Source organism: Erpetoichthys calabaricus, chromosome 7 (assembly GCF_900747795.2).
Source record: "Erpetoichthys calabaricus chromosome 7, fErpCal1.3, whole genome shotgun sequence".
Classification (NCBI taxonomy): Eukaryota; Metazoa; Chordata; class Cladistia; order Polypteriformes; family Polypteridae; genus Erpetoichthys; species Erpetoichthys calabaricus.
This window is the reverse complement of record NC_041400.2, coordinates 101,708,886-101,717,242: the sequence shown is the minus strand read 5'-3', so window position 1 is coordinate 101,717,242 and position 8,357 is coordinate 101,708,886. Positions and strand designations below refer to the sequence as shown.

Sequence of the window (8,357 nt, the reverse complement as noted above, 5' to 3'; positions counted from 1 at the left end):
TATTTTTAAAAGTGCACTTCATTCACATTTCCCCAATAATAAAACTTTAGTTATCTATGGTTTTTTGGCAATGCAAATGACACAAAGACAAGAACCAAATGCAAACTTAAAAAAAATCTTGTGAAAAAATATTTTACCCATCTTCACTACTCACTTTCTCAGGATCAAAGTAGTACTGGCTGGATCACTGGGCTCAAAGCAGGAACCAACCCTGGACAGATTGCCAGTCTATTGGAGACCTTATGGAAAAACACAGGAATCTTTTAACTGTTAAGGCTACTTATAAAAATGTCTAAACCCCAATACATTAATGTGTTATTAATAAATGATGGAAGTCCATACATTGACAATAAATAAATCCACAAAGAAACATACAGTATTAATAGAGGAATTTTATTTGTTTGTTTCCCTTACCTTTTCTATATCTTAAATTTAATAGAACTCCATATTCTCCATCTGTAAAATTCTAAAACCTGCATGTAAAATTACAAGGCCTAAAGGACCATCAACTGTGCATGGGATATCAGTTCTATCAAGACTAAATACACCTACTGTACATCCACACTCAATATGAGGGGGACAGGTTTTATTCAGTCAAATTACAACTTGCATCTGTGAGATATTTGATGAAATTAGATTAGATAAAAAAGCATGTAGCAAGGACAGACAAAGCTCACACAGATAGTGGGCAGGCTGAGATTACAACTGAAGAGGAGTCTGTAGTGTTAATGACTATCACTGTACTGTCCCATTCAATAACAGAAATGCATAAAATGTAAGACAGTAAATATCCTTGTCATGAATATGAGCTCTTTCTTATGCTTCACTAGTGTATTTGCAAAGTTTACAAGAAACACAAGAGTACACAAGAGAAAACACAGATATATAACTCCTGAGGAAAACAGCAGTTAACCAACAGGAATACGCTCCACACACCCTAATGCCAAAGACAGTTACAGGGTTAGAGGAGAGTGCAGTGAATTGTTACTTGCATATGCTAATCAACATGTGAAATGGTGTCACTCTCAGGCACCATTACTAGTGAGCATAACACTACCTTACCTCAAAAACTTCTGTCTTCCTCACCTGAAAAATCTCAAAACACAGTTTACAACACTAGCTACCATTAGGAGATATTAATTTAGTAGATTTTGGGAAAACAGTTATAATAGTAAAAAAAGTAAACAGACCATTTACAAAATATTTTTCATTTTTCTCAAATATAATCATATTGTATTTTATCTGACAATTTCTTAGTAAAATACAACCAATGGGAAATGTTACAGTAAATCAAAATAAGTGGGAAATGCAACAAGTACATATCTTTGCAGGATGCTACTGTCTAAATATTCTACTACATTTTATTGTTATCTTCACTTGTAAGGCACCTTGACTTCGCATTCTCAACGTTTATGTTATGGTGTCATAAAATGCAGGATATAATAATCTGAGTGGGGAGTCTTTTTCTTATAATTTGAGAGCCTTTTACTGTTGGGTAACCGTGACCTTCCATGGTTAAACTCTGGCTTGACTAAGAATCAAACAATTGTGTCAGTATTTGACTCTTTCCATAAACTTTTTCCACATTTTGCTATGTTACAGCCTTATTCCAAAATGGATTACATTAATTTTTTTCCTCAGAATTCTACACACAACACCCGATAATGACAACGTGAAAAAAGTTTACTTGAGATTTTTGCAAATTTATTAAAAATAAAAAAACTGAGAAAGCACATGTACATAAGTATTCACAGCCTTTGCCATGAAGCTCAAAATTGAGCACAGGCGCATCCTGTTTCCCCTGATCATCCTTGAGACGTTTCTGCAGCTTAATTGGAGTCCACCTGTGGTAAATTCAGTTGACTGGACATGATTTGGAAAGGCACACACCTGTCTATATAAGGTCCCACAGTTGACAGTTCATGTCAGAGCACAAACCAAGCATGAAGTCAAAGGAATTGTCTGTAGACCTCCGAGACAGGATTGTCTCGAGGCACAAATCTGGGGAAGGTTACAGAAAAATTTCTGCTGCTTTCAAGGTCCCAATGAGCACAGTGGCCTCCATCATCCATAAGTGGAAGAAGTTCGAAACCACCAGGACTCTTCCTAGAGCTGGCTGGCCATCTAAACTGAGCGATCAGGGGAGAAGGGCCTTAGTCAGGGAGGTGACCAAGAACCCGATGGTCACTCTGTCAGAGCTCCAGAGGTCCTCTGTGGAGAGAGGAGAACCTTCCAGAAGGACAACCATCTCTGCAGCAATCCACCAATCAGGCCTGTATGGTAGAGTGGCCAAACGGAAGCCACTCCTTAGTAAAAGGCACGTGGCAGCCCGCCTGGAGGTTGCCAAAAGGCACCTGAAGGACTCTCAGACCATGAGAAAGAAAATTCTCTGGTCTGATGAGACAAAGATTGAACTCTTTGGTGTGAATGCCAGGCGTCACATTTGGAGGAAACTAGGCACCGCTCATCACTAGGTCAATACCATCCCTACAGTGAAGCATGGTGGTGGCAGCATCATGCTGTGGGGATGTTTTGCAGCAGCAGGGACTGGGAGATTAGTCAGGATAAAGGGAAAGATGACTGCAGCAATGTACAGAGAAATCCTGGATGAAAACTTGCTGCAGAGCGCTCTTGACCTCAGACTGGGGCGATGGTTCATCTTTCAGCAGGACAATGACCCTAAGCACACAGCCAAGATATCAAAGGAGTGGCTTCAGTACAACTCTGTGAATGTCCTTGAGTGGCCCAGCCAGAGCCCAGACTTGAATCCAATTGAACATCTCTGGAGAGATCTTAAAATGGCTGTGCACCGACACTTCCCATCCAACCTGATGGAGCTTGAGAGGTGCTGTAAAGAGGAGTGGGCGAAACTGGCCAATGATAGATGTGCCAAGCTTGTGGCATCATATTCAAAAAGACTTGAGGCTGTAATTGCTGCCAAAGGTGCATCGACAAAGTATTGAGCAAAGGCTGTGAGTACTTATGTACATGTGATTTCTCAGTTTTTTTATTTTTAATAAATTTGCAAAAACCCCAAGTAAAGTTTTTTCATGTTGTCATTATGGGGTGTTGTGTGCAGAATTCTGAGGAAAAAAATTAATTTAATCCATTTTGGAATAAGGCTGTAACATAACAAAATGTGGAAAAAGTGATGCGCTGTGAATACTTTCCGGATGCACTGTATCTTTTTTCTTTTGTACATGACTCTTTCCATAAAGTTCTCTTTAAGTAACTGGGTCAAATGCCATTCAGTATAAATAATTAGTTTTTGAGTTATTGAGTCTCATATCCTTTCAGAGATGCACATACTGTACTGTAGTTTCAAAAGTGGTCACATTGAGTTTAGGGATGTTTAAAACCCCTCATTCTCTAACAACTCAAGATTCTGACTGAGTCTCAGTACTTACTGTATGTCAATGGTATATTCAGGGAAACCAGATGTGGCTTATTTCTATAATCATCACCACCATTTTGGAAAGATTTTAGCATGGTTGGATTAAAAAAAAATTGCAGGCAAAAGTTTTCACTAGGAACTTCACAGATGTGCCTGTAGCAAGGTTATAAAAAAAAGTGTAATCTAGACATGGCTTGTAAACCGCAAGAAAGTCAAGCTGTGTCATCATCATTGTCTCACAGCTAGACATTGGACAAATCACCTAATCTATAAGTACTAAAAACATGGATAGACATTGGACAAATCACCTAAACTACAAGTACTCAAAACATGGATAATTGTCCTGATTAGTCGGTTTGGATGAAAGTGTCAGGTAAATAGTGTGGGGGGAAAAAAACAATGTATGCACAATCTCAGAAGATAATGCTTACAATAAAACCAAGGTGTGCACTAATCCGGCAGAGCTTCAAAGTGAATTAACCTGGTTCAGATGATCAGGGTCAATAAGAACACTCCATATATTTTAGATTTGGCATGTGGATGAAAATAGTAATTGAAAAGCATTGCTTCTGCAGATCTGCTGGAGTTTAGTGTCCTAAGCTGCACTGACTCTCTGTTGGGTTTGCGTATTTTTTTTGTCTGAACTACTTTGCAATGATGCTGCCTATTTTAATTTAAAAACAAGAGGCAAACTATAAACTTCAATAAATGAGTAAGCATTTCATTTACAAAACATTTTCCAGGTTTGCAGCCTAACTTTAATTTAATAAAAAAGTAGGATTTAAAAATGACATTCAAGATAGTTATTACACATTGACTACCTGTGTGATATCAACAGACTTCCAAGTAAAGAAAAGCCTGTCACTGGCACAGCATCCATCATGTCATGTAGTAATTTAACATTCTTACTTCATCTCTACAGCAAACTAAATTCCTATATACTGTAGTCCCTCTACCTTTTTGGGTCACATATTCAGTTATCTTTTTGGTTTTATGATAAAATACCATAGTTTACTTAAAATCTGGAACAAACTGTGATGAGTATTGTGTGATTCAGTCTGTTTTCCAACTCCTTATGAGCTATATTGTAATTATAAAAACAAACCTGGAAGTGGATAATTACTCTTTAGTTTAGACAAACCGTTCAAAGAACTACTTTATAAGCTGAAATGTTTTCATCACTGTAATGTTCACAAATCCACCAGTCCAATTCAATACCTACTGAGTCAACATTCAGAGATAACTTTCAACAATTTTAATCACATTTGGTGTGTGAAGAATTTCAAAAAACTGTAAGACATTTGATCAATATTCTCACACACACACACTCATGATGAATCCAATCCTGAACCTACAAGTTAATAGCGAGCTCCAATCATACCTCACAATTGCAAATCAGCAATGTAAAGAGTTTATTGCTGCTGTGAACTTTTCTATTTTTCAGCCTGTTCCATTTTTTTGTTTTGTTTTACAGGGGGTCACTATTTTAATTGCCTAACTATCCATCACATAAGAGACCATTCTTGAACTACAACATTTGTTTTACTGCTTTAAATTCAGCTGCACTTGGAACTATTAAATATTATTCTAATTAAATATTTTTTGTTTCAGCATTGTACTATGTTTAGTGTAAAATGAGTTATTTTAGAGGTAAAAACCTCCTAGAACACTCAACATGGTACAATCCATTTCAGACCTTAGACTACATTGTATTTTTGTTTACTCACTATATTTAAATGTTCCATTACAACTCAGAGGAAGAATGTTCTAATCCACTTGCATTTAGGAAATGTTCAAATATCCAAGTACCATAAGTGTCAGACACCAGCTCTTCCACTTTCTTCCCTCTACCTCAATTTTGATAACAATCAGAAAAAATTGTTTGGCCATGTATGAACCATTGCTTTATACATTAAAATACATCAAAGGATTAACTAACCATGTTAGCATATGTGGGAGGGAAATTTTAAAAAAATACAAACAAAATAAAAAAAAAAAAATCAGACTATATTAAAAGAAAAAAAAAACACTAATGTAATACAAATTTTATATTAACAATCATAACCAATCTTGGCAGAACTCATTACAATAGTGTTCACATTTCGAGATGTCAAAAAATTCTACTATATAAAGAAAATATGAACCTTATAAGAAGTAGAAACAGAAAGAAAATGCCTGCTACTGTATTTGGCTTTTCTGTATTACAGCCTATACTAGAAGAATTAAATTAGGCATATTTAAACACTATGCAAGAAAACATTCTAGTAAAAATGAGACAGACTCCCTACTCAGTATATATTAGTGCTACATCCTCTCTTTTAACAGTAGGTGAGCTTGAATAGACTGCCGGGGAGGGAACATCCAATAAAAGTGTTAAGGACAATCGAAGAGCTGCGTTGCAAAATCAGCTAAGTACAGGAGACAACGTTTTGTGAAAAAGAGAAAAATAATTTTTAAGTATTTGAAATGATATTTTTAAAATTCTTTTTGCAGAATGTTGATTGTTACATTACTGAAGGTCAATTGCTGGACATCTCAGAAATCTGAATATTTTACATTTTTGTAAAAAATAGGAAAAAAACGTACTTAGCAGGTTTTGACGCTAAATCAATGCTATTCCATAAACCTATAAGTAGAAACTTTCATCAAAAGTGCTCTGGATCTTGAAATATTTTTATTATATAACAAATGAAATACAGAGCTTTTAGTCTCTAAACTATTTAGCTAAAAAGTAATGCTAAAAGTCATGAATTCTTTTTAAGCATTGTTTAAGTAGTAAATTAGAAAAGTGATAAGCAATCTCTAGAATGTCAATATTTTCGGTAAGTTTGATTCTGTCTGCTGTAGTGGCTGCTGTGGCAACGGAAACTCTCAATGTGCTTCATAACTTATTGCTTTGCATTTGGTGGTGCTCCGCCGTGGCGATCAGTTTTTTGTAGACCTGTTTTTATCCAGTGGTTAGACAAAGTGGCTATTCTTGAACGTCCAATTCCTAAAACAGAAGAAAATGTCACCAGGCAAACGCGGACCTGCTCCCCTGTTGATTTTCGAATCTGCAATCAGTCAAACGTTAAAATTAGGTAAACGAATGATAATAAACATTTAAACCAATAACACCGATGCAAATAATATGAATTACCGTCCAAACATTTTAGGGTTTGGCTAACATGCAACTGTGGAGAGGTGCGGAGAATCAGAACCCTTACCCAAACTCCAATAAGTTGTGACTACAATGACTCAGCCTAGATGATCAGCTCCCCAGCGAGGTTGAGCAAATCAAATAATGCATAACTACCACTAGCCAATCCTATCTCTAACCCTAAACCCGATATCTAGAGGTTCGGACAACGGCTAGCTAGTGGTAGTTATATAAAATCACCTCAGCTTAGCCGACTCATACCCATAAAATGTAGCTCTCACTTCTCCAAGCATCCGCATATTCGTAGTTTAGCAATATTCAAAATTATTAAGAATATGTTTTGAAATATCATACATAGTATTCAACAGTGGTCGCTCGCTTTGCTGGCTTTTTCTTTTGTGGAGCCTTTGGCTTTGTAATGCACATGTGGACCAGAATAAAAGCATCTTGGCTCCGTTTCCCTTGGTTTTTCTAAAAGTCGTTGTGAAACTTTTCAACATCGGCCGGAGTGAGCTGGCTAACGTCACATCTCGTTCCACGATGCCTACCAACACCTGCATGATTGCAAGAAATCTTTGGCTTCTTTTCAGTGCTGCTATATTGTTTCTTCTTTTCTACGTTTCTTTTCCAAATCTCAGTATTTCTGCTTCATTTCCTGGGATTTTTTGATTTAGAAATTGGCTCATCAAACTCCATATTTACGTCTGTCATTTTTGGTCATGCGGCGAATGCGCTAAGATGATTGGCTGGTGTACTTAGCAGCTTTTGGAACTAAGCTGGTTATGTATTTAACAGGTTTTGGAACTCACATCAAAATGTATAGCACTATATTTTGGTACTTAAAAGGTTTTGAAGCCCACTTCAATACCAAGCACATAGCCGACCCTTTGATGAGTCACAACCATGCTTCACCTACAGTTCGCCAAAAAATGTACTTAGCAGGTTTTGGAACTCACCCCTTCCAACCAATCTCCTGCGTTCAGATCCCATGTCCAGTTCTTCAGAGCCTTCCTCTCAATGTCTATGGCATTTTTTTCTCTGGGGAGACCGATTTTAATACTATGTCCCAACAGACATGTGTGTTAAGGTTCATTGGCGATTCTAAATTGGTCTCATGTAAACTGTGTGCTTCATTAATGCCAGATAAACTCCAGGTGTGCTGCAATTTTGAACTGGATAAAATAGTTTAATAATGTTATATGTGATGTGGAGCTCTGCCACATATTGTTTATATGATAAAAACTTCATTACTTTCTGAAAAGGGATATGTTTCATTTTCAGATGTTTGCATTAGACAATCTACAATTAAAGGCTTAATGAGACTTAGTGATTTTTTCCCCCCTCACTTGTTTTTCTTAGACCAATTGTACCGGTTTACTCAGCAGCAGATCTTTTAATCTGTTGAATGACAAAGAAAAAAAAAAAAACTGCATGCCACAAAAGCATGGGACAGTAAATGTGTCATATTTAGATATCATACAAAAAGAAACATACAAAAACTATCCACACACACACACAGCATGAGTAATCACTGTACAAATAAGTACACCTTTGAGATAATTTATTAGTCATAATTACTAAAAGACAAGTAACCACTATAAAGTATATAAAAGTATGCTGCAGTTTCCTTGCCCCAATATAATTGTTTTTGTTTAACTGAATACAACACTTTCTAGGCAGATGTTGACACAAGTCAACATCAAGGGGGAAGAAAGCCAATACTGTAATATCAAGAAAAGTACCTAGAATTTATTATTTAGTTTTATTCACTAGATGGCAGCAAACGCCGTGAGACAGCACAACATCCAATACCAGCAGTTACTG

The 8,357-nt window shown here is 36.5% G+C and overlaps 1 protein-coding gene across 2 annotated transcripts in view; it reads left to right on the top strand.

Moving 5' to 3' along the window:
* c7h5orf63 (chromosome 7 C5orf63 homolog) overlaps positions 1-8,357 on the top strand; it is a 389,765-nt gene that overhangs the window by 276,313 nt on the left and 105,095 nt on the right. The window lies entirely within an intron of this gene.